Raw genomic sequence first — 27373 nt, forward strand, 5'->3', positions numbered from 1 at the left:
AATTAACTGAACTCAATTCAATTTAAACCCTCCCATGTAGACAAGCCAGAAAACTAGAGAACATTTAGGACTTACCTGTATAATTGCCCATCAAATGTGATACAAGCTTCCCCAAAAGCTACAGGTTCTCCAGCAGATAACCGCCTACCATCTATTTTACTGATACAATACATGATCACTTGTAACACCACAGAAAAGTACTACACTGAACATTTTAAAGTGCACAGAAAATATATGCCTTGGGATGTTTATTTCAAAAGTAAATTTTGATTTCTGAAACAGTAGCCCTGTCACCACTGCAAGGTAACTGAATATATGCAATGCAATAGCCAGAAAAGTATATTATATTGCTTAAAAAATTAAACAGAGTTCATTTTAACATTTAGCGTAGTAACTCAGTTCTAGCTGACTAAATCCCAAATATTTAAAAAAACTAAAGTTAATGAAAAAAACTTGTCAAGATAAAAGAATTAAGATCTTAAGACAACACTTTAATGTTCATGATTTGGGATATTTATATTTCATTGTACCTGGGGTTTTTTACGAAAGGGAAAATAAATTTCCTCCCTTTCCTAGTTACTGCCACAGTGGACTGGAAAATATGGTATGCTATATAGCAGGAATTCAAACTTTTTTTATAACCTGTCCCTGCCACAACATCTTACAAAAAACTCAGCAATAATGCTATTACACTGCAGTTTCAAAGAACTGGGGTTGAACTGTATTGCTTGTTTCATGGACCAGTAACATTTGGGAAAAGAGGAAACTGTACTTCACTAATAGTAGTTACTCCACCAGATCAAGGAATGGAAGTGATGGGCTCTGAAGGACTTTAGAATATGGGCTGCTGCTCTGGACATTGAAAATGGTGGAGATCTTCCAGACTTGACAGGAAAAATCCCCTTCCTCTAATCATTCTCAGAATATAAAGTTTAAGGCCTATTCAATTTTTCATTTTATATTAAATGAAATCAGTTTAACATTTGCTAACAGTGGCAAAAGAGGAGTTATTTGGCAGGGTAGATTGATTTAAATACTGATTTAAATCACCAAGCGGAAAAGCCTTGAATTAAATCATCAGTTTTAACCAACTTTTCCATTTGCACTTCAGTTATTTTCTATATGGAAAGGTGCACTCTCATTGGTTGACAAAACCATTAAAACATGTTGATTTACAACTAAATAGTCTTTACACTAGATTTGATCCATCTTTTTGCTATCTAGGAGACTACACTGTAACTGAATACATTTAAGTAATTGTATAGCTTAATATTTTCAGATTCTTATTAGTTGTACTTTTTAGTATGTTAGAAATGGTGAATGATATTGCTGCTCATGATTTCTGTCAAGCTGCACTAGTATGGTAACACACAAAACAGCATATAAAATTTGTTGGTTTTTTTTAAACAAAACCACCTTAAATGTTTGGATATATAAACTAGTGTTCTTCCATGAGCTGAAGAATAAGGGTAAAACTACACTTAATGTGGAAAGGGCAAAACTACACAATGTGGAAAGGGCATAGCTGCGCTGCTGTAGCACTTTAGTGAAGATGCTCTAATGCAGGGGTGGGGAACCTTTTTTCTGCCAAGAGCCATTTGGATATTTATAACATCATTCGCAGGCCATACAAAATTATCAACTTAAAAATTAGCCTGATGGTGGTACGCGGAAGACGGCTGGGTGGTTCGCAAGGCACACCTTGCCACCAATTCCGCCGCCGAATTTCCCCGCGCCGCCGCCAAAAAGGGGCAAACGGCGGCAGGGTTTCAGCGGCGGGCACTGCCCCCCCACGAAACCCCGCCGCCACCGTGAAACCGCGCCACCGCCGAATGCGGTTGCCTTGCCAGGGCCAGACCAAATGATTTCGCGGGCCTTATACGGCCCGCGGGTCGGACATTCCCCACCCCTGCTCTAAGGTCTCCTGTCAGTGTAGTTAGATACCACTTCCTCGGGAACTGGATTATGTTTGAGGGAGAAGCTCTCCCACTGACGGAATGCTGTCTATACAGTGGGTCAGGTCAGTATAACTATGTTGCTTAAGGGTGTGGATTTTTCACACCCTGAACCACCAAAGTTATACCAGTATAGGTCTGTAGTTTAGACCAGAGCTAAATTTCTATGTGGGTGGAGTCAAATATTTGTAATTTGAGAACTGAGCCAATCAGAGCTCAGGTAGGGAGACTATAAAATAAGAGTAAGACCACACATGGGCTCAGTGGATGATCCTGATGGGATACATGATGGTGTCTCTTGGAGTCAGAGGCTGGGTCCCAATGCCTATGATGACTTTGCCAGTCTCTTGTACCCAGTAGTGCAGTCCCCGATCCATCACAGGATCATGCCCTTAATACAATAAATGACCTATTGTGCCATATTACCTTAAAAGTTACCTCAAAAGTTAGATGTTTTTCAACTGATTCTTTCTTTATATAGAAAAGCAGCCCTTAACTCAGTTTTGGACAGAAGCTCATGGATTCAGCATATTTATGTTTTAATTAAATGTTTTAAGAGATTAAAATAAGTTTAGGCCTTAACATATTTTATATTAAATTTAGATTTCATTTCAACCAGTTTATTTTGAAAAAGAAAGTTATAATTTAAATAAAATTTTAAAAAAAATCAAACTGGAAAAAGATTTTTTTAAAATTAAAAATATTAATTTTTATTCACTCTGCTGTTTGGCAATTCTATGAAAACCCAATGACAAAAAGGAATAGGGGTGTACCTTTATGTATTTTAGCTATGGAAATTACATGAACAAAGGCTTCTCTTGTCAGATAAAGATCTTTAACTCATTGGTTCTATTTTGTGTTCCAACAGTCACCAACACATAGCTTCTCAATTTTCAAATTTACAAGACGGTCTAGAAATTTCTTGCATTAATATATGTGCAGGTTATTCCTGGGTAGAAAACAGTATGCAGTTAGAAACAATGATGTTCAAAGTAAATTCCTGAAAACAGACAGGTTTGTTCATGTGTATAGTAAATAGAAGATTCAAGGAGATTTCAGCAATCACTCACTTTCCTGCAATCAGATCAGACCTTAACATAAGAAAAGGGTAATATGGAAAGCATGTAATTTGACAAAATATTGTTTATTACAATGCTCAGAATACAAACAGCTTCTTCAATTGTTCCATTCCCGGAAGGATAAATTTTCTTACTTTTTCCTATGCCAATGCAAATGTCTGGGTACACTTCCCCCATGCCGGCAGAATGAGAAAAAGCATCTGAAGTTGCAACATAAAAGGGGTGAATGTCTTATTATTAACAGCTGAGACTTTGAAATGACAATTTGAACAATTAGAATGACATGATCAATATTACAGCTAATCTTGTAAGAGACAGTAAACTCTTACTGACAAGCTCAAAATCCAGGTTAGAGTTACTCCTCACTGCACCAGTGCATTCTTTTGGGATTATCCAAAAAAGCTAATTTGGATAAGAAGATGAATAGAAACAGAGGCTACTGCCTTACTTATTTCCTATAATGTGACCTCTGCCACTCTGTCTGATCAGAAGACAGCTCTGGTTGATTGAAGTTTGAAGAACACCTTTACTGATAATTACCCACCTAGGTAAAACAGACAAATTACACAGCATTCTCAATAATAATCCAAGTCTTTGGGATTTTCTGACAATGCACCTGAAATGGCGTCTTACATACCTTCTTAACATGTAGACAGTACACTGTATTCCTTTCTGCTGCAGCACCAAAGAAAAATGAAAGAAAAACCCTTTAGACAAAGTCAAGGACTATCAAGAAAAACCCATAACACTCACGCTTGGGTCTTTATAGGATAGCACCTGCAGCTCTTCCACTTTGTGGATCAGACAACAAGCACCCTGCTGTTTTGAAACTCAACAATAAGGCCTTGAAAACTAGACCAAGATCACAGGGGGAGGCAGCTATGGTTAACTACAGGTTTTAGTTTCCTCGTATATCTTAATGGAACAAGATTTAACTGAATATGTACTGAAAAGGTGTTGTGGCCCATTTTATTCCTTATTCCCTACGCTAAAATAGTAAATTGCTCAATTAGAGTTCATGTTCAAGCCCTTAACTAGTCCTGCACGTCAGAATTCTAATAACTGCACATAGGATCAAGCCTTCTATGAATCATTGTTTTCTGCACACTGGAGAATATTTAAACTATCCACATTCCTGACATCCCTAGTTTGAGACTGCATCACAGTTTAATCCATGCTAAGTCTAACTACACATGCAGAAGGTGATTTCTAGTTTATGACAGTATCTGCTCCCCTTGATAAAGGCAACTGAAACTACTTATATAGTTAGCTTTGTGTCAGATATGGACAGCAAAAATTCGTGGGTGACCCTCATTTGGTGCATATCTATTCAAATAAGTACTTTATCATTTTTCTGATTATTACAATTTGGCACAACAAGTTGTTTCATGGTATATAGTTCACTGAAAGTTTAAGATATTTCTCTCCCAATAGCCTCAATATTTTATTCTACTGGAGGATGTTTAAACATTTTCATTATCTGATGGTCTGCTTGACTTTACCTTGAAAAACCCAGTATTACCTCTCATTTCAGGCAGCTTATTGAACATTTCCTCTTTGATACTGACCTATCATTGTGCAACTGCACTACCCAGGTAAGCTCCAACCATAAACACTGGTGTTCACTAATATATTTTCTAGCCCTGTAGTTCAACCATGACCACCTACGGAAGTTTTTTTGGAAGTGCTTTGATTTTCGTATCAGGTAACAAAATGGAATGTCATGTGGAAATCCACTCAGGTTCTACCTCCCCAAAGAGATGCTACCACATAACCCAGAGCTCATAGGCACTAGCAAACAGCTACACATGGAGGGAACACTACATGAGATACTTTAAAGTTCTTTTAGAAGGCCTTCCCAGTTTTTCTCCTAAATAGACTAGAGTTTGTGTTGAAGATTACTTCTTCCTTCACCCCACTGTGCTATGAAGTGACATTCAAGAATACGCTATTCTGCCCAGTAATCCAAATACAGGAATTTTTTCTGAGCTTCTGCTAAGATTACTAGGGAATGGGGGGGGCAGATGGGGGGGGAGGAGGAGAGAGAGAAGAGGTTGGTGAACATTCTTCAGGCTGACACTCTGAACAGTAGCACCTAGTAATGAAAAGATTGATTTAGAATTGTATTGACATGACATTAGAATATGCACCCTCGCTATGTGAAAAATACCCCTTCTCATTCTTACCCCTGATGAGTGAAGAGGCTTAAACTGACAATTTCAGAAGCAGTTAAGATTTCATTTAAAATGTTATATTTTTAGGCTTTAAAGATAACCTTTTGAATGTAAATCGATGCAGTGCCGTCTGTCTACAGGCTCAGGGTGGCCACTTTAGTGCCTTTGCTACTGCTCACAGCTTTCTCAAGTCCTAGCAGAATTAAAGTAATAAGACTGTCAGTTTCACAGATCCACACAGTGTTCTGAATAGCAGTTGTAAAACAAAACACATGTCCCAGTCACTGTGGTATATGTAGCAGCAACACTGATACTATGCATATGCTGAGGGAGGGGATAGAAGAACAGAGTCACCACACCACCCTCCACACAGAATAGCCAGGAGACTAGGGATAGGAAGAGAAAGCTCATTCAGCAGATAGGAAAGATGGGGTACATCAGAAACCCATTTGCCACAGAAAATACCCAACACAGCATCCTGTTAAAATTCTAACACTCCTCTCTCACCCAACAGATGACAGTGCAGAATGGATTAACCCACCAAGGTACTGATCCTGTATCTAACTACTGAACCCTGCAAACTCATTTTTCATATAGGTTTCTGGCTACTAGATTTTGATGTTGGACAATATTCAGAGAAGTGCTGCAATCCCAAGAAACCCTGTAGATCCAGAAAGCCCAAATTATTACCCTGCATTCACCAAAGGAATCACATATACCCAAAAATTCTACCGTAAAAGTTTGGACTCTGTGTAAGATTAAGAGACTCCAGGCAAAATTTAGGGCTTAATACCCATTTTCAAAAGTGAGACTCCTAAGTCACTTAGGGACTTTTGAAATTTTATCCTTCTTCAAATGCTCACTTTTACTGTTACACGGAACATCCAATATTACTGTAAATGACAGAGGAAAAATATCATCAAAGTGACATCAGTGTCAGTTCCCTATTTGTGCAATTATTTTACAAAAACAGGAAAGAGAAACCTTTCTGAATAGGAAAATGAACTTTAAAGAAAATAAATCAGATGGGGTAGTTGTAGGACCTAAAACAATTTCATTTTTTTTTCCCAACTGACATGACTTTACATTTATAGTGTCCCTTTTCAGCATTCACACCTTCTTTAGGTACAACACTGATCTGTAAAAACTTTTATATTGAGTGACAAATATATAGAATATATGCCTTGCATTCTTTCCTCCTCAAACACAGATGATAGCCTGACAGACTTTTCAAGATAATCTCAAATCTGAATGTATGAACTGAATAAAGAAATTCTTTAAAATATTTTATGTGAATTCTATAGAATAACCTACTGTTTGCAGAGTCCAACAATCACAGTTCTGTTGGCTTCTGATTAGAGATGTAAAATATTAAATGGTTAAATTAAGTATTAGTCTTACCATTAAGACTAATACTTATCAGTTAACTGACAGCACAGGCTCTTTGTCTAAATGGGGATGGCCCTGATGCAGGTGCTGTGGAGCACCCCACTGTGGAACACTAGGGACCTGGTCCATGGCTCTGAGTCTGAGACAGGAGTCCCCATGGAGCTAAGCCGGGCAGGCTCCTGCTATCGCAACCGCTATCCTACACCCGGTCCCGGACCCGCCAGGGGTCATGGCAGAGGCGAATGCGCTGCTGCCCGGGGAGGCCGAAGCCCTGCAGGGCACCCCGCTGCGGAACACAGGGGACTACCCAGTCCACAGGTCCAAGATGGAGGTGGTCCCTTGCGGAGCCAGGCTGGGGGTGTTATCCGGGGTCTTTGGGGAGAAGGCAAGGTGTGTGTGTGTTTGGCGGGGGAGGGAGGGGCCCATAAAATTATATAGGTTAAACAGTTAACCAATATAAATAGATACTTTAAACGGTTACCTTTTTTAAACAAAAATGTACATCCCTACTTCCAATAGGAGGCAATTGCTTTGCATTTAGTTCTTTCTAGAATACAGGTCCATATTTTAAGAGAATACTGGGGAACGGGACAGAACAAGTTACAAGCTGTGCTCTCTGGGAGACAACTTTTGCTTCTTTTAATTTTGGAGCGAGGGATATTAAACCACCTGCTTTTGGCTACAAAAAAGGCCTAACATATGGTCAGACAGAGTTGGTGGAGGCTGACAATGCAGATTCAGCTGGGAATCCAAGGGGAAGTGGTGCCTTTAAAAAGGAGATGGAAAGATTCTCTGGTAGACTTCTTTGCTCTCCTGGACACCGCCTGCCTCAGCAGACTTCCCCCTGCAATCTCAGAACTACACTATCACCCATAGTTGTGGGAGAGTCTGTACTACAAAGGTTCCCTGCATTACCTTGCATACCCTCTCTAAGCCAAAAGCCCTTTCCTCCCCCTCCTGGTCTTCAACACCCTCCACAATTCTGCAGGCAGTGTGGGGTGTGTGTAATAAAAACCTAGTATTGTGGATGCTTCCTGGCCTTGGAGTTCTTGAAAGAATCAGCCATGTCGTATATCTGGAAGGGCAGGACTTTTTATGGGACTGAGAACCTACAGAATGTCAATGCCTTGTGGTGCTGCAATCACTGGTAGGCAACTGCTTCTTAATAGAAATCCTCATAGGCTTATGAGGTCTGCTCCATTTTCTCTTTTTGGTTTAGCCCTTTCTCCTCCTCTGACAATGGCACTGATACTCCACCCTGCTGCAGACAAGCAGCAGAACTCCGGGAGCTGGTAAGCACCCCAAATGCAGAACATGAACACCAAAGAGTCCCAATATACTGCCTCCATCTGCTAGCAGGGAAGAGCAATAGAAAAAGTACTAAGAATTTTAAATCAGCAAGCTCTTAAATACCGAAGGTTGTCAGTTCAAAAGAGCTCAGTCTTCATATGATGGCAGGAAGAAACAAAAATTAGGAGGATGCAATTTCATGCTAATTCATCTTGTATTCAAGATAAAGAAATATTAAAATCACATTGAAAAGACTTCACAATTTTTGAAAATTAAATAGTTGTGAAATCAACGTACATAGTAAGATGCAGAATTACAAAATTAACAATAGTTTAGCAACTGGTGATCTCCCCTCCCATTAAACTGACAAACAGCAGCTGCCAACCAAACCCTGACTTGAGTCATTTCCCACAGCATAGTAGCATGAAGTTGAGAATATATGTACCTTGGTCATTAGGAAAACACTTTTTGATGACAAGCACACACAAACAATTTATTTATTGAGCTAGATATTAAAGAAAAAGCTAAAAGCATTTGGAGAAAACTGTAGAGTTCTTGCTAGACAGAGTGGTCTTATCCAGCCTTACTCCTGACCCTACCCTATGATTTTCACTGAAGCATGGCAATCTTACAGAAGATTGCTGACACAGTGAGATGTACTCTTGATCGGCATTCTAGAGGTAGGTAAAGTTGTTAAAAAAAGCTCAGGAGAATTTGGTGAAATATTAGGTTTCATGCTTTTTTACACTGCTTGAAGCAGCTAGAAGTGGGAGGGGAGAAGAAGTGCTAAAATTTGCACTGAAGCAAATGAAACCCACATACTTTATACTGCAGCATTTGAGCCTGATTGGGCCAAAGAAAGAGAGAGAAGCAGTGCGAAAGAGTTATAGCTTTTAATTAAAGTGCTGTCTCTGCACATTTGCAGACTACAGGCCAGGGCAACTCAGCCAAAAGGGCCCAGAAATATCCAGAAATAGGGTATGGCAGTTACTAAACATGCTCATGAGCTGTTTCTGAAGCTATATAGGAAATTTTTGGTGTAGACAACCCACTTGTCAGGTCGAACATCCAATCTCGAAGGGTTGTGCCAATCCGAGTGCAAGGGGGGAAGTTTATAAATATAGGAGTTAAAGACAGCCCTGTGTATTCAGTGACTAATCCACAAAGGAACAAGAGATGTAACTGCTGAGAGGGCTGGATCACAATCCCTGTACCACTCAGGATACAGGCGAGTGTATTATTCCAACTTTACTTAGTAGAGAAGCTTTTCTTTAAGATAAATGTTTGGTCCACCAGTGTGGTTTATAGACCTAGAGGGAGAGCTGAAACAGGAGCATTTGTTACCCCTAGAGCCTCAGAGCCCGTGGAACTTATATTTAGCTAACCACTTCAAACTGATTCTGCCTCAGTTAGAGAGAGAGAACGGGGCAGCACTTAATGAGGAAACATGCTCTGTAAATTCTTGCCTGACTTAGCTAGACCTACGGGGAGAAGATAGTGCCCTATAGAGCGAAAAGCCTTGTAGAGAGCCAGGAAATGGATATTTTGATGATGATGATCCCAGTACCTGTACTACTTTAGATAGATGCTACAGCTGTCTGTTTCCCCAGAAACTGAGGACCTGGTCAGCTATTAACTCAAGGGTTACAATGCTTCTATCTGTGGAGATCCCCAGATTACTTGCTGACAGAGTTCTAAAGAGTTTGAAAGGACTTCGATGGTGCCATTCTTTGCAAGCTCTAAAAGCGTCCAGATGAAATACACCACATACTATGGTCACCCTAAAAAGACTGAGAAGTCATCTGAGAGAAGATCAGAGAGGAATGTGTTTTAATGTGTGCTAAACTATAGAAATTGTTATGCTGAAATCTTATATTTGAATATATAACAGCAACAAAGGGAAGGATGTCTGCATAAGGAATACCAGTGAATTTACAATCTAAGTTTTTATTTAAAATGTATGCATAGTATTATGGAATATTATTTATAAGATTTTCTGAGTACATTAACTGTTTGTTTTACTACAATACCACTACAATACAATATCGGTATAATTTATGTTGCTCAGGGATATGAATAAGCCACCCCCTTCAGTGACAGAAGTTACACTGACCTAAGCGCCTGTGTGGACTGCGCTATGTTGGCGGGAGAAACTCTCCCACTGACATAACTGCCACCACTCATTAGGAATGGATTAAGTAAGTTGACGGGAGAGCTCTCCCCCATCAGCTTAGAGCAGCTACACTAAAGAGTTTACAATGGGGCAGTTGCAGCGGTGGAGCCATAGCCTAAGAAAGTTTCAGAGTATCATGCACTAACTGGGAATTAACATCTCTTTATCACGGTTTTACATACAACAGCTCTGAGGTTTAACTGCATAATGCTTTCTGAAAACTCCTGAGAAGACAATTCTGGCCTGTGCTTCAGTAAATAGTTACAGCGAGGTGGAGGAAGAAGAGGAATGTAAAACAGAGTGGTACATAATATTGCCTTGGCATCCCCCTATCCTATTACAATGCATAAACTCACATGTAAGTTTTAAATAACCAGGTGGGGGACAGTGGTGATGCTTCATAGTCTAGCGGATTAAACCCAGGTCTGAGAGCTAGAATACATCACCTCTGGCACTCACTAATAGCAATTATACAGCACTTTACTGACTTTAGGTAAGCCTCATAACATCCCTGAAATTTAAAGACAAAAAACCACAGTACTCCTATTTTTACAGCTAGTGAAAGAGAGTCACCAGAGAGGTTACATATTAGTAAGGACACAGCAAATAAGTATCATAACCAGCAATTTTAACTCAGTTCCACCTCCCAATCCATGCTTAATCCTGGAAGTCAGCAACTAAAAAGTACTTACACCATGTCTGAATTTAATATTGTTTGAAGTTGGAGAAGCATTAGCATGTACAATTGCCATTACCTTGAGAGGTGAAACCACCCAAGTCAACAACTAGAGTATTCAGTATGTACATAACTCCTTACATATTATCCCTACATACACTTCACAATGATTATGATGATCAGTGTAATAAGCTTTCAGCAGATATGTTACAGGACATCCTTTGAAGAACTCTTATGTAGATACTAGACTCAGGGGGTCCCTGTAATCCTCTTCCAGTGAATACTACAAGGTCCCTGGGTCAGAGACAAAACTCTGAGGAATAGTAACTAAGCAATCCATTCTGCACCTGTTGGGCAGATATATTTATCTCAAACACCCTTGCAAAGGTGCATACTGTGCGACATACGTGCATGCTGCCATATATCCTTTGAACCTGAGAAGACTTCACAGGTGCGAGCCTTATGAGATTCACTACTATCTGAAACTTCTGCTGAAGTCAATATACCCTTGCCATCTTGGATCTAACATTGTGCCAATGAACTGTATACTCTGAGTCAATGTCCTAAATTTAATCAAAATGGAAGATTAATTCAAGTGCAGCTCTTCTCTGGCCCTGCTTCTCCCCCACTATCCAGCTCACATCAGAAACCCTCATGTTCTCCAGCCCCCATGTTCACCCTCTTTGTACAGCCCTTTCCTCTCACCCCATGACATTCAGAGTCAGCTTCCCCAGCACACCAGTAAGCAATGCTATGGAGAAGCTTTGTACAGAAGCTTTTGTACAGAAGTTAAGGACACAAAAGAGGTTAGAAGCCAGGACTCCCTTCTGACCAGCTTGTCTGCCTGCTTCTCCACCACCAAGCAAGACAGTCATGTAGAGTGCAGCTAATGAATCAGAAAGGCAGACTAGGAAGCATCAAAGAATGGATCTAACTGGAGGAGAACTGGCTAGTTCTATTGGTTTTTATTTGTGAAGCAAAATTATGTTATGACAAATTAAGAAAATAGCCTTTTGTTTTAAAGTTTATAAGATGAAATTTGTGATGGTGACTGTGGCTCTTCAGTTAGAGGGATCAGAAACTCTGCTCCAGCAGAATTAGTAGTTATTTTACCAAACAAAATTAGAAAATAAATGGGGTTTGTTTACCTTTATCTGGAGGTTCTTCAAGATATGTGGTCTCTATCTGTATTCCACACATGGGTATGCACGCACTTCAGGCACCTGACATCAGAGACCTGTAACAAGTAGTGTCCATTGATCCACACCTTTACAGTTGACCTCTTTGTGCTCTGAACAAAGGACATAAATAGTAACACAGGCTAATTAATGCCTCTCCAGTTCCTTCTCTTACAACAAATCAGATAAGATCTGAAGCAGAAGGGAAGGCGAGCAGGTAAAGGAATACAGACAGGAACCACATATCGCGAAGAACCTCCAATGATAGATAAATAACCTCCCTTTCTCCTTTGAGTGCTGTTCCCTATGTGTATATCACATATGGGCAATTGGTAAGCAGCACTCATACAGGAGAGTGCAAGGATGCAGTTGGTATGAACATCTGTAATACTGCTGTCCCCAGAGCCGCATCAACGGAAGAGGCCTGAACTAGGGCATACTGACAAAAGGCCAAGGCCCATCTACAGAGGGAGTACAGACTTTTCTTCAACGGAAGCATGAAGTTTTGGGAAGAATACTGGTAAGTGAATAGGATGGTTCATGTGAAACTCAGAAGTTAGAGGTGAAGGAAGACCTTTTCCTTTAATAAATATGGTATATGGTGGGTCAGCCATGAGCACTCCCAGTTCACTCATCCATCTGGCTAACATGTTGGTGATTAAGAAGGTAACCATCATGAAAAGACATGACATGTAACATGTGGCAAAGCTTTGAAAGGTGGTCTGGTAGGGATTGAGAGTACCAGGTTGAGATCCCATTGCAGTGCGGGGTTCACCAGAGGCAGGAAGGTCCTAATGAGACCTTCCATGTAACGAATTGTGGTTGCGTAAATAAAAATAAAATGGCCTTACATCAGAGGATAGAAGGCACGGATTGCTGCCTAGTCAACCTGCAGTGAGCTTATGAAAAGTCCTGACATCTTCATTGACAGTCCATACTTTTGGAGACTTATTCCCAAAAGTGAGCTATGACAGGTATGAAGCACAAAGCATATGAATCTTGCCATGGCTATACTATAACCATCTTCCAGAAACACACTCAGAATGCAATTCTTTTGGAATCTAGTAATACATCTGGAGTATTGTACTTTATATCAAATAGCTCTAGACAGCAGGTCCACAGAGTATTTACACAGCCCATCAGTCTGAAAGTTGTTCTTTGTGAGTTTTCAAAGTCAAAGTCTTTTTTTTTTTTTTTTTTTTTTTAAAGTTGACTTCTGGGTGACAAGATGACTTATGCTTTCTACTCTGTAAGAGATGTCCATTCTTATAACCCCACTGGTAGAGAACATTACCTGAAGCCTGTTATACTGGAAGGTGTTACGGGCAGGTCTGATCTACAGATAATCAAAAACCTGATTAAAGCTGACAGGTATGCTAATCAGACATCTTTCAAGTAAAGCAGAAGGCGCAATTAAGCTCCTTTTACACAGTTATAGCTGTTAACAGAAGACACCATCCAAAGCAATAGACCTCATGGCAAGGCCTGATCAGAAGCTAAGCTGTGTGGGCCAAGAAATTGTCTGATTGCAAACACAAGGGATAAGGGATTGTTTGGCAAAATTGGAGGAGGGAGGGAGGGGGTGGCAAACAGCCAAGAAAGCCAGCTGAAAGTGAGAGAAGCATTTGTGAGCCCTGCCCTGAGAGGGAGAAGAGATGGAGTTCCTCGGGGCAAAGAACTCACTGGAGGAGGCAGGCTTGGAAATTGTGAGCAAAGAAACTGCCTGCTATTTGTTTCTACTATGTTGGAAGAAACAGGATTTTGTTTACATATTTTATAAATAAATAGAATTGCACCAAAGAATATAACTGACATCAATTTGTCCTCCTAATGGAAACTACCTGGCAACATGAGGAATATTAGCTAACTGCTTGGGCCAGAAGGGCAATATCTCCTACATTCTAGGAGGTTAAACTTCCTATGAAGGGCAGTTAACTGCTTGATTTTTCTATTTGTCAATGCATCTGTGCGTGTCTAAATGCCACAAACCTGACTATGTTCTCAAAGTAAAGTTTTTTCTTAATACTCGTGGATTAAACAGAGGGTCTTGTGTAAAGTAAATGTGATCCATCCTCAGTCCCTACAGTTAAAACAATTGGTTTCTACTACTGTGGAACAGGATTGGCATCTCAGAAATGAGGTAAGTGTCTTGAGGGAGAACTCCACCTGGTAAAATTCACCCTGGAGATTACCCTACTGTCAATTTGGTGCAGCTGCCATTAAGGGTTAAATGCAATTTTCTGTAGTTTAGATTAGAATTAGATAGAGTAAACACCTAAAAATAAATCCCTTGAAGCTTTTGTTTAGGATCACTTGGGTGATTTTTCCAGCCCATAAGACTCTGAAGACATCACTGAAAGATGATTCAAGGACTGAGAAAGGTAACATGATACTTAGGTAGTTTATTTTATGTAGAGTATTCATTTTAACAATATTCACACGGATCCATAGACAGGCAAAGGTGCCTCAACCTATCCATACGTATTTGATGGATTTCTTAGAGCTCCTGACAAGAACACAGTGTTATTATGTTCAGCACTGACCCAGATATTTTTCAGGTTGCCAAGAAGATTCTCATTAGGAGAAGACTGGAGGCATAATACAGGCATCTCTTTGGTTTTCATCAAATTAATTTGTCCTATGGCTCCTGTTATCTCACACTGACATTTGTACCCCAAAATTCCCCTTTAGAATGAATATGCCAGGGATATCTTATCTCCCCTTCATGTTAGCTATAAATTCATTGCCTGTAAAAAAGTGAGTGAAGTTTAAAGGAGTAACAAATTGTGGCTCTATTTATTCCTAACTTAAGATATTAACCATGCACACAAACACAAAAAAAAAAATCACATACATCAATCACTATGTGCCTAATGACTCCACCTACTATGCTAGGAAAGGCGTTCTGTACAAACAGTTAAAAATTATTTTCAGATCCTAGCGGTCATACTGAATTGACTATATTCTGCTATGGCATTCCAGAAAGCAGCATGCTGTGACATGAAACACCAATTAATGCAGTCATTCCTTTGGGAACTTAGCAAATACATATCTGCAGTTGGCACAATGGTTAGATAGAAGTGCAGTACGCCACTATTTAGCAGACCCAAGTTTGACTTTTTTTCTTTGATGTCCCATGTTAATCAAATTCAAAAGTTTGTGCTAGTGTCATCATATCAAAGATATGATAATATAGGACACAATGAATATCAAGATACTGCAAATAAGTCACTTTATAGTGAAGATTACAATAACACCACAATCATTCAGTCCCAGGATTAGTAGACATCTTATCACTTTGGACTCTAATTGCAAAGTATTTCTAGTTATCTGGATAGTGATGGTTGTCTGAAGATTTTAAACATGTTTTCCCCAAAGGAGCTTACAAGATAACTGATTACCTAGGAAACTTGCACATATTCCTATGGAATCTGTTTTTTCCTTTGTTCTGCATCCATAAGTATATGCCATAAGGAGTGTTCAAAAGAGAAATTAGTTTCAACATTGGTCTGTTAAATGTAAAATAGGATTGGAATAGTGCTTTCATGTACTCTTTCCATCCTGCTCTTCCTCTCCATTTCAGAAGTAGTTAATAATAAGCTAAATTACCATACTTTCTTTCACCCTTTACTGTTGGGCAGAGAGCAAGGAGGCTTTAGATGCTTTGAAGTTTTGCAGTTGATAGCAGTCCCCTATAAACAGCACAAAAGTGTTAACACCTTGCATTAAGCTGAAACCAAACTCTCATAATATAAATATTTTGAGAGTGTTGGAAATCTGTATCTTGATCACAAATGTGGTATCTGAGTCAGGACATTTTTTTTTATACTTTGCATGGCTTAAATATTTGAACCAAATTTCATCATAAAGTCTTTAAAATATTTTATTTTTGCCTCCGACATAGCACAGAATTTGCTGTTGAATGTTTAGCAATACCTATTTCTATGCCTCTTTATCAATCAGGGTTGGGTGACTTCTCAAATATTGACACATCCTGTCCACTGAATATCATAGTGTGCAACAGCTGACAACTTGCATCTGACGAAGTGGGTTGCAGCCCACGAAAGCTTATGCCCACAGAAATTTGTCAGTCTTTAAGGTGCTACAGGACTCTCGTTGTTTTTGCTATATACAGACTAACACGGCAACTCCTCTGGAAGCTGACAACAGTTCATCAAACAGACAGAATTGCTCAAATTCTTTTAAGTGCACACCAAGGGAGGTTTTATGCACCACAGATATTCTCTCCTACTGTCCTGGTTCTACCTCAAACTTGTCTGGACAAATATGACATCCTGCAGGATATCAGATAAAAGAACAATGAGATTCAAGATATGATGACTTTTTTTTATTTTTTTAAATAATGCAGAGAGAGATCCTAAACTAACTGTTTTTCACTAAAGAACCACAGGTCTTTAGGTGTCTGCCTTCTCAAGTTCAACTTCAACCAAAATAATTTCTCCAATCCTGATGAGCTAAACATCTAGACAACATACATATTTCAACACAGTATTAAAATTGCAGTTCCACCTAATCAGATTCAGTGGTTAGCTGAATGTCAGTCAGTGTTACTATTTCCTGCTGTATTCTCTTTCATGTGCCAAAAAGAAATTCCTCATGATTTCAAGTTATCCCAAACTGATAATGTGTTTGAACTGAAAAAGTAGTTAATATTAAACAAAACCCATGAAATAACTGGTATCTGTGAAACTCTTTAATATGCTAAAAAGCTATGCTTAGCCAATTTCTGTATGACACCAGGGGGAAATGTTCTCATTTTGGTCATTATATCTTTAGCTCAGATTAAAGGCACACCCTTCAAAGTAGATGAACCAAAATTACCCTTTACACAACACATTTGGGAGTTTAATGCAGCCAGATAAATAATTCTTTAAAAAAAAAAAAAAAAAAAAAAAAAAAAGATGGGCACAGAAAATAAGATATGTTAGTTTCCAGGAATCAATTGTGCATTTGAAACTGCACTAATTCATAACACACAAGTATGATCTGTATATATAATGAGAGAGTGGAAGACAAGTTTAAAAATCACATTAATGACAGATAGTATGAGAGGATAAAATAATAGTTATTTAATAGGACCACTTATTTCATTCAACCTCAGAGGACATTCTGAGACTGACCCACTGAAATGTTCTTTAGTTTTAAAAAAAATCCTGTACTTAAAGTTAGGAATTGAGAAAGTTATTACACAAAAGATTAATCTGAAATAGCTGGCCATATCCTGAAGTATGTAAAGAAAGTTCCAGCATTCCAACAACAGAAAGCTACCATCTAGATGTTTTACTTCACCTTGGAGGCTCTTCTATGCACAGGAGAATTTTGGGGTGACAGCTGCCATGTAGCTACCCCCCTGGCCAAAAAGGAGACATGGCATTTAGAGTCATTGGCAGCTTGTGCCATTTTCAGCAACAAAGAGTCAGAAAAGGACACTAACAACATATTTGCATACAACACTCCTGAGCTGAGTCAGTCACTATTTGAAACTACTTTTTTCCAATACAAGTCCAGTAGCTAGGAGACTGAAAACTGGTGTTGGTTTTTTGGTGTTTTTTTTTTTTTTTAAATCAACATACTCCTGGATAACTAAAAGAAATTGTTTCACTATTAGCCAGATTTCTTAAGAGAGCTTCTATGTTAACAAAAAGCCATCATCATCATGTAAACAGCAGGAATTTTCTGTATTTTCATTTTGTGGACCACTTTGTTATTAAGCCTCTCCCTCAAGGATTGCCTACCTTCCCAATCTGATCCTTGGTTCTCAAAATATTTTATTCTATGAAAGGAGAATAGTGGAACCCTGAGAATCACTGGACAGACAACCTAAGCTGGAAAAGCATGAAAGTCAGATATTTTTCTGAAAATGTTATTTACAGACATTCACAAATCAAATATTTTGCCAGGGAGACCACTACATAAATTCCTATCTTGTATGACATAGCATAAACTGAAAGTCATAATGTATTTACATAATGTATTTACAAGATGGAGCAAAAGACTAAAATAAAAAATAGAATGAGATGTACAATGCTGGGGTGTACTATTACTACTTATTTGGACAACTCATGAACTATGCAGGCCTTCTCAGATACTCAAATACATGGGCTATAAAAAGCTTTACATCACACATGTCCACATGGACATACATCACCCATCCACAGCATTAAAATAATAATATTTGTTTATTCAGCATTAGCTATCACTGACATAGACCCTTAGACCAAATACATTTTTGTGGGGGAGGGAGCCTAGAATGGAGAAAAAAATGCTACCAAAACTTTGTTTCAAGACAGGTCTGAAGTGCCTGTCAACCATTAATAGGTTATTTCACCACAAACTATACATGTGGTATGCTGTCTTATTTCTGAGGTATTGCTACTTGACCTGTGTTATGCAGCTGCATTCCCCAGGCAGACTTTACTTTTAAGTATGCGTGCCAAAACACACTGTTGCTTAAGATTGTTCTACTGATTATGAATAAAGCTACAATGCAGTTTTGTCTCAGAAGAGAGTACATTTAACTGATAACAAGTAATTCCAGACGGGCACTGGTAAAGTGTGGTATGGGGGATAATCCAGAGACAAACCAGTTGGATCAAAGAAGCTGAGACAGTGTGCGGCTATCAACACAGTCTCCCCCTCCCCAACTCCCAGCCCATAACCCTCACCTCAGCCCCCACCTCCTTCCGGCCCCCCAACTCCCAGCCCCTTCCTCCTCTGTCCCCACTCCCCCACCTCCTTCCCAACTCCCAGCCTCTTCGCCCTCCCCGACCCCCCACACGCAGGCACAAGGGCGCCCCCATATCAAGCTCACGGGCTGGGTGCCCCCAACACACACACACCCCCAATTCCTGGAGATTTCGTGTCACACTTCACCGAGAGACTAATCCCTCATTCCCCAAATCTCCCACACACTCCCGGAGCGGAGGGCCGGCATCCCGGCCCACACCTCCAGCTCCCGAGAGGGGCCCGGCGTTACACCGGGTCACTGGCGGCGGGGAAGAGGCAGCCCTGGGGCGGTGGCGCTCCCCCTGCAGCGCCGTCACTGACACTGGGAAACCCGGCTCGGGGCAGCGCCGGGCACCCCCGCGGAAGCAATCGGTCACCAGCCCGCCCGGGCCCCGCCCCTCCACGACGACCCAGCCCGAGGAGATGGCGGGGCTGCCCCCCGCCTCCCTCCCGGCAGCGGGGTACAAGTCCCGCCCCTGCGGCCCTCACCTTAGGCTGCTGCCCGTCTCCTCTGCGGCCGGTTCGGGCTCCAGGCGGGAGGGGTCCCTGCTTGGCTCTCTTGTCTCGGCCCCTACCGAACCGATTCACCGAGACCCAACTGCCACCCAGCCCGCCAGCTCCCATTGGCTACCGCACTGCTCTGATTGGGCAAGGAACGCTGCGGGTGATCCCGCCTCCAAGTAAATCAGGAGAGAATCCCATTGGCTCATTCCGCTGTCGATCAAAACCGCTTCCTAGGCGCCGCAGCTAGTCGAGGAAGTGGGCGGGGCAATGGCCTCGTTGAAGGTTAGCGAGGTGGCGGACGAGTAGCTTGAACAGCGCAGAGAGATGTGGCTCTGGGTTCTAAACCCCTTGCTGCGGCCGTTAACGAGCTCTCTCCTTGCCTCAGTTTCACCACCTAGAAACCCCCCCAGCTCGTCTTGCTATGCGGCTAAAAACGTTCCTTGGTGGCAAAGTCCTGAAAAAAAACAATAATTTGAAAAGTGCCATATGGTGTTTGTATTAACTTAGTTTATTAGGGGATCAATACATGGCCCAGCATTGATAACTTGATATTACTAATACATTATTTATTCTATACCTTCTCAGAAAGTGTCATGTGCAGATCTCAGGACTAGACCTCACAGAAAGAGCAGCTGCTTCTTTAATCGTGACCATATTTTAATCAAAATATTGTACATTGCTATAGTACTCCTCAGGCTAAAAACCCTAAAGTATATTACAGGCTATACAGAAGAATGGCTTTGCCTACCAAACAAATGCAACCAGCTCTCTGAGATGAACATGGCTGCTGTCTGATGGCACAACAGTAATGCTGCTCAACATTTTAGGCTAGGAAGCAAAGAAAAATGTCATGTCCAATTTAAACTACTGTGGGAATGTAGGAAAGCACAAATTTATTGCCTGAACTGGAATTTGATCAAGAGTTAAAAAGTGCCAGGGAATTTTTAATGACCCAAAACAGACAAGACATCAATTTTATTTCTCGTTCTAAGGATATCTCCTTCAATAGCACAGTGTCCCTTTACACCACACTGCATCAATGGTAGCGGTGCTTTAGCTTATGTTTCTTACATTTCTCCTTTTGCTCCTGTCTGTCAACTGAAGCCCATAATGCACAGAGAAACAAAGTGCATGGGATTTAGTGTTCCTGTCTGTCAACTACATGTGAGATTGAGGTTGTCCTTGAACAAGTCACCTTGAAAATAATGTTCTTTGTTTGGTTATTCCTCTATCAGTAGAAGTGCACTGTGCGTGAATAGTATTTACCATTGATAAAACTCTTCTCCTATCCTGTTCCTACCCTTGCTAACCTATTTATTTCAAACAGGGGAACAGCATTTCCTCTTAAGTCCAGCTCAGAGGTTACGATAATTACAATGACAATTTCCCCCGTCTATCCTATGTTTTCTCTTGTCTCCCATTAGGAGTCCCATGTTTTTAACTGTTTTTTTGTTTGTTTGTTTGTTTGTTTTGGTTTTTTTTAAAAATCCTCCTCACATTTGCTGCACATATGGCCAGTCTGCCTACCGTGTTCTCACACTACACAGTTTGGTTCGGAGGTAGTAGGAGTGCAGGATCAGCTCCTAGGGTTGTGACACAGCTCTAGAAGTCCTTATTCTATTATGACAAATTTTTGTCAAAAGAGTGACAAAATGCATGTGCATAACTAACTAACATCAGAGTTACATATGTGCACTGTGGGTGAAAATTATCCTAGTGCAGTGGCACACACAAGGCACTCTGCAACTTTTCAACAACATTTCAGTGAAGAGTGTGTTATGAAGTTTCTGCACTGGGATTAATTTTATCCTCAGAAAATATATCCCCAGAAATATGATTCAGATTCATTATAGTAATAGGACTTCATTTGATCCTGGATAGGAAAAGTCAGTGTTTCCTAGTTTAAAAAGAAGTTGATCCTTGCAACTTATTTGGTTACATTCCTTTTTCTATTTTATTTTATTTCCTTGTAGAGACTTTCCTACTGCAGTATGAAAAGAAGCTGTGTATCAACCAGTTAACTTCACAGAGGATTACAAACTATTTCACATGATCATAAATCCTATTATGTTTATGAATGTGAATCAAGTTTGCCAAAGCACTTAGGCCCAGATCCTCAAAGTTATGTAGGCACCTAATTCCCATTGATTTCAATGCCAGTTAGGTGCCTAAATATCTTTTGAGGATCTGGACCTTACACTTCCTCATCCTCAAGTTCCCTTAGGCACTAGTTTATTTATTTAGCTGGAATGAATCATCCAAAAATGCTCAAACTTGTCAGAAGATTTAAGAAATAGAATGAACCAGAAACTAACTGTAGATCAATGGTCCACTTTTGAAATCCATACTGAAGTCAAGGGGAGTTTGCTTGAGTAAGAACTGTGGATTTGGGTGGCAAAATAATGGGAATAATTTATTCCTCTGCTCTGAGACCTGATTCTCTACTGCCTTGCACCTTGGGAGTCATTTGCAGCTGTGCAGTATGAGTACCAAGTGTATGAAAAGCTCTATCACTTGTGTAAGTCAGGGAATCACTCTAATTTTACACCCATGTTACAATGGTGTAAATGGCTACACAAGGTGCAAAGCTGTATAAAATCAGGCCCCAGGTTCATTTGCAAAAAATTTCAAAGCTAGCTTTTTAGCTGAAGAAGACAATTCTTTATTCATCTAAAGATCTGTCACTATGTATGAACTTGTATGTGCCTAATTTCTCCATACACTTGTTTTCATATTGATGGATACACTAAATTGGCCCTCCTGTGTCTTGGTGGAAAAGCAGTATGCCAGTCCCAGTCCTGCAAGCCCTCTGCATATGAAACTCAAATTGCTTTAAATGGTGCATGGAGGACTTCCAAGAGTGGGCCCCATGATCCCAATATTGTATGAAGCTGAGAATCATAGAACACACTGCCAAGCTTGTGATGTCCTGAAGATGTTTTAAAAGGATCAATAAGGATCTCTAACTGAAGTGTTCATAAATGGAATGGAAGGATGAACAGAACTGAATATTTTTCAACAACAGTTTTATGCTAAAATCTGGTTGAAGAGTTTAACACTACACATTATGGCATTGTCAAATAACAATCACATCTGAACCTTTTCCAACATTTCACCTTAATTTCCCATATTTATAGTAAATTCTAAAAAATTATGACAAAATAAAGAAAAAGAAAAGAAAAAGGTAAATTAAAAGGAAAACAGAAAGAAAGTGTAATGCTACATTGAAAGAAAAATATGAGACAATTTACATAATGCATCTTAATTTAATATTTGAATGGTTGCTCTAATGCTCCATATTAAGGATTACTATTTATACTTTATATGTGGCTAACACCCTCTTCTGGACATAGAATACCTCCCATTCCCTCTTAAAGTTTGACTGTAAAGTGACGGCAAGTCTTTCAGACACCCAAGAAGGCTATAATAAAATAATATAATTTTAATTGCACTGTCCCCATTTTCTTGGGGGTGGTTCAGAAGCAATTTAAATACAGCATTGTTAAAATCATTCAGTGTATAGCTTTGATCAACTCTATTAGCTTCCACATGAATTACCCTTGATCTACAGCCGAGAGCAACATTTTTTGTAATATATGTTTGTGTGTGTGTGTGTACACGCACACACATGTGCCTGTATATATATATATACACACACACACAAAAGCCCTGATCCTGCAAGCCCTGCTGCATATGCTTTACTTGACTTCAGCAGGACTATTCACAAGCGTAAAGTTAAGCACATTCTTAAGAGTTTGAAGAATGAGGGCCATACACATTATACACACACAATTTCTCATCACCAAACAAATGTTCAAACAATGCACATAATCATTTTCTCAAGTAATTTTTTTCTCATCCATAAAATGTGAATTTTAGATTGAGATTTTTATGTGTATTCAGGCTCAGAAGGTCTCTGTTTTTACTGAATTAAGTGAGTCTTATATCTACACATATTTTTATATCTATTACCAGATTGAGTGTTTCCTACCAGATCCTTCTGGCATGATGAGATAACTAAGAAGTTCTGCCACCATAAGGCCATCAATGATTTATTTAGAGATGCTGAAGCATCCATTAATAGTTTAAATAATTTTGAATGTAACAATTAAAAAAATCTTATTTTTCAAATTAAATTATTTTTTGGTGTATTCTAGGCAAGAAAAACTAATGGCCAAAATAATAAGAATAATAATATTAGCTCACATGCAAATTAGTGGTGGACTTTGATTATTCAAGCCTTTTTTAATGGATTTAGTTTATGCTAAATGGTTGCAAATTTGGCCTGGCAAAGGTTATTTAATCATTTTTTAAATAGGAAAGCCAAATGCTGACAGCTCACATAGGCCTCCTGGTGGACAATTAAGTTTTTGGTTTTGCTATTAGGAACAGAACAGGAAGTAGCTAAAAAATATCTCCGATTTCCTCTCCACTCTGCGTGAGTAGTGGATAGTTTTTTCTATTACTATTAGCAATATTGAGTAACTATTTTTAAATATATTCTTGTGTATACTTCTCCAAGTTCAATATCCTCTGTTATGTATTGATAGCTTTCTCTGTATAGAAATTTCACCTACATTCCTTCAGTTGTTGCAAGTTGCATAGCTATGTTTCTGACTGTTAATCGTATATTTACATCATTCAATTAGCACATTAGCATATTCTCTTCAGAATGTTTATGTTCCTGTAAGGGTCCATCATATCTACAAAAAAAGATAACTAATATATATAATCTTTTTAAATTCTTAACATTTCAAACCAGTACCATTTTATTTAGGGCCAATAAAGTCGCCTTAGTGTTCATATATATCCACACAGCAAACTCTGAGTTTGGGAAGATAAATGAATTTAGCCTGACTGAACTCAATTAATTTGACCATTTAAATGGTCGGCTTATTTGGAAGGAGCTGTTTGTATAACGCCATCTTTCTGTGGCTGAAATATTTTATCCTACTTTGCTTTTTCACATGTGAAACTTTTTTAGTGGATAATTTGCTGTAATGGCACTGGACGTTGATTTATAAATTTATTTTTATATTGATATAAAATACTAAAACAGAATAATCTAAGGAACTGGTAAATCTTGTGTAAATTACCAAATTATTTAGGTTACACCATCGTATTAGTTGGGAAAGTCAGCTATGGAGCTGATTTGAGAATGGAAGTTGTTGGACTTTTTCAGAGTTTGCTGCTACTTCTGTTTTGTTTGTAATTTAATACATACATATAGGCACACACATATATATCAGAAGTGCTCAGAGTATAAATTGGCACCTTTTTATTATTAGAAATTGAGATGAATAAGCTTTCAAATAAATCCATCTAATTTGTTTTAATAAAACATGGCTAAAATCAGTGTTCCTCAACTATATACTTTTATTTTTATTTTGTCAAAGAGTAAAGCAATTATGAGGCTGCCTTTCAGAAACAGCCTCCTGTTCTTCAAGGCATCAGTTAATATTTAAAAATCAAATTACCAGATGGCATGAAATTGTTCCCACAAATCTGGAGGCTTGAATGAGGCTATTTTAAAAATCAGGCCCAAAATGTAAATTACCTTCTGGTAATTACTCCCACCTGTGTCAACTGAATAGTGATTGCTTAAGAAACAGAACTATTTATAATTACAGAGCATTCATTACTCTCTAGATAGATGAGCCCGATCTAGTGTGTTCCATTTCTATAGCTTAGTACTATATGTCTTCTGTGTAAATATGTGTCTTGTTTCTTTAAATCTATAGCAGGAAGCCAGACAGGAAGGACTAGGGGACATTCTAGGCAGAAGTTCTACTGTGAAGCAGATGGAAAAAGTAGATATAGGGACAATACTATTTCCTTTATTCTAATAAAGCTCCTAAAGCAGCAGAAGAAAGCTATTATTTGTGAAAGTTTTGTTAACTCCATACTAAATAGACTTACTAGAAAGAAAAAGAATTACTAGGAAGAAACATTAGTGTTTTGTGTCTCGTAAGCAAATTTCACTTACATATCCAATTCTGGCAATAAATGTCCCATGTATAGATGTGGTTACAACAATTATCCTGCATGTGTTGTGCTTGTCTGTTTAATTATTCATACATTGCTGTCTGTTAGTCCAATGATCACTTGAGCATGTGAAGAGTAGTATTTTAGGGACAGGGAGTTTACCTATTTTAGCTTTGCCTGTCAATTTGTTATACTAGCTGAAGTCAGAATTTTTGTAGACTGTCCTTTCCAATGCATTTTGCTCCCCTGGGGCAGCTGCCAAGTCTCTCCAAACTCCTTTGCACAGCAGACAACATTTTAGGATTGCTGGTCCAGTACAGAGGTTAGTTACACAGGACTAAGGGGCTTACGTATCCCTTATTGCTACATAATCATCTCTTACTCTCAAATGAGAGCATGGTAAGCCTTGGGCTTTTCCCAGTCCCTCCAGAAAAGACTTTCTGGGTGACCTAAGGGTGAGTGTTGTTAGTTTTGTCTGAGTATTAGATTTAGTTAATGAGCAGTACAGGGCAGTGTTCATTAGGAATAAACAACTGAAAATAAACTTCCTATGATTATGCCACTTGTTTCCTTCTTCCACTCCTGTTTTTGGCCCATCCACAAAAGGTATTTAAGCAATGGGAGTCAGACACCTATATGCCCTTAAAACCTAGGTCACGTTGTCCTCATTCATGGAACAACCTCTCACTCTCTGTGCACTAGATCTTTACTTTGTTTAAGTCCTTTCTAAAGAAGAACTATTTTTCATTAGGACACACCTGAAAAAAAATAGACACATAGTTTAACAGTTAAGGTTCCTGTCTGTGATTTGCTCTCTGAATCTTGTCTTACTTATCTTAGACTTCAAGGCAGGAAATGTCTTCCTGTTTGTTTTCTCTGCAGTGCTGAGCACAAAGATAGTGGTTAGTCACATATTTTATACAATGTTATTCTTGTTTCGCAAGCTCCTGTTTGTATAACTATATTTTTATATACAGTAAAACCTAGGGTGACCAGATGTCCCGATTTTATAGGGACAGTCCTGATATTTGGGGCTTTGTGTTATACAGGCACCTATTACCATTCAGCCCATCCCAATATTTCACACTTGCTGTCTGGTCACCCTAGTAGAACCTCAGACTTACAAACACCAGAGTTATGAACTGACCGGTCAACCACACACCTCATTTGGAACCAGAAATACACAATCAAGCAGCAGCAGAGACTGGGGGAAAAAAGCAAATACAAACAGTGCTGTGTTGAATGTAAACTACTTAAAAAGATAAAGAACATAAGAACGGCCACACTGGGTCAGATCAATGGTCCATCTAGCCCAGTATCCTGTCTTCCGACAGCGGCCAATACCAAGTGCTTCAGAAGGAATGAACAGAACAGATAATCATCAAGTGATCCATCCTGTTGCCCATTCCCAGCTTCTGGCAAACAGCAATCCCTGCCATCTGGCTAACAGCCATTAATGGACCTATCCTCTATGAACTTATCTAGTTCTTTTTAAAAAACGGTTATAGTCTTGGCCTTCACAACATGATCTGGTAAGGAGTTCCACAGGTTGACTGTGTGTTGTGTGAAGAAATACTTCCTTTTGTTCGTTTTAAACCTGCTGCCTTTTAATTTCATTTGTTGACCCCTAGTTCTTGTATTATGAGAAGGAGTAAATAAAACTTCCTTACTTACTTTCTCCACACCAGTCATGATTTTATAGACCTCTATCATATCCCCTCTTAGTCATCTCTTTTTCTGAATTCCAGAAGGGAACTTTAAAAAAAAAAAAGATTTGAAAAGGTAAGGAAACTATTTCTATGCTTGTTTCATTTAAATTAAGATGGTTAAAAGCAGCATTTTTCTTTTGCAAATAAAATTTCAAAGCTGTATTAAGTCAGTGGTCAGTTGTAAACTTTTGAAAGAACAACCATAACTTTTTGTTCAGAATTATGAACATTTCAGAGTTACAAACAACCTCTGTTTCTGCAGTGTTTGTAACTTTGAGGTTTTACTGTATTAGAACTAAAAATGTGGATTTTTACCTCTGCCGTAGCCAGCTTGAAAAAGGATTTGAGGAGAAAGGGAAGCAACCTAATACATCCACCCTGTGACCCATTCTTTTAACAACAGAGAGGGATCAAGAAGAGGGATCATTCTGGTGTCAGTCTAAACTATTTAATTTTTCCTCTAAAAGGATCAAATCCTTTGTTCCTCACCTATATCCACACACAAACTCTAAAT

General features: G+C 39.1%; 1 protein-coding gene across 5 annotated transcripts in view; it reads right to left on the minus strand.

Moving 5' to 3' along the window:
* PACSIN2 (protein kinase C and casein kinase substrate in neurons 2) overlaps positions 1 to 19276 on the minus strand; it is a 110323-nt gene extending 91047 nt beyond the window's left edge. For 4 of the 5 annotated variants that reach the window (XR_010921953.1, XM_067559319.1, XM_067559315.1 and 1 more), the window contains exon 1: positions 19151 to 19276. The gene's annotated coding sequence lies outside the window, so the exon portion shown is untranslated. Of the gene's footprint in view, positions 1 to 11884; positions 12028 to 19150 lie in introns of all 5 variants that reach the window. The other variant, XM_067559317.1, reaches the window with a different exon arrangement.
* Between the last annotated feature and the right edge of the window lie 8097 nt (positions 19277 to 27373).

This window comes from Emydura macquarii, unplaced genomic scaffold, assembly GCF_026122565.2.
Source record: "Emydura macquarii macquarii isolate MOO-44397 ecotype Brisbane River unplaced genomic scaffold, CSIRO-AGI_Emac_v2 contig_2205, whole genome shotgun sequence".
Classification (NCBI taxonomy): domain Eukaryota; kingdom Metazoa; phylum Chordata; order Testudines; family Chelidae; genus Emydura; species Emydura macquarii.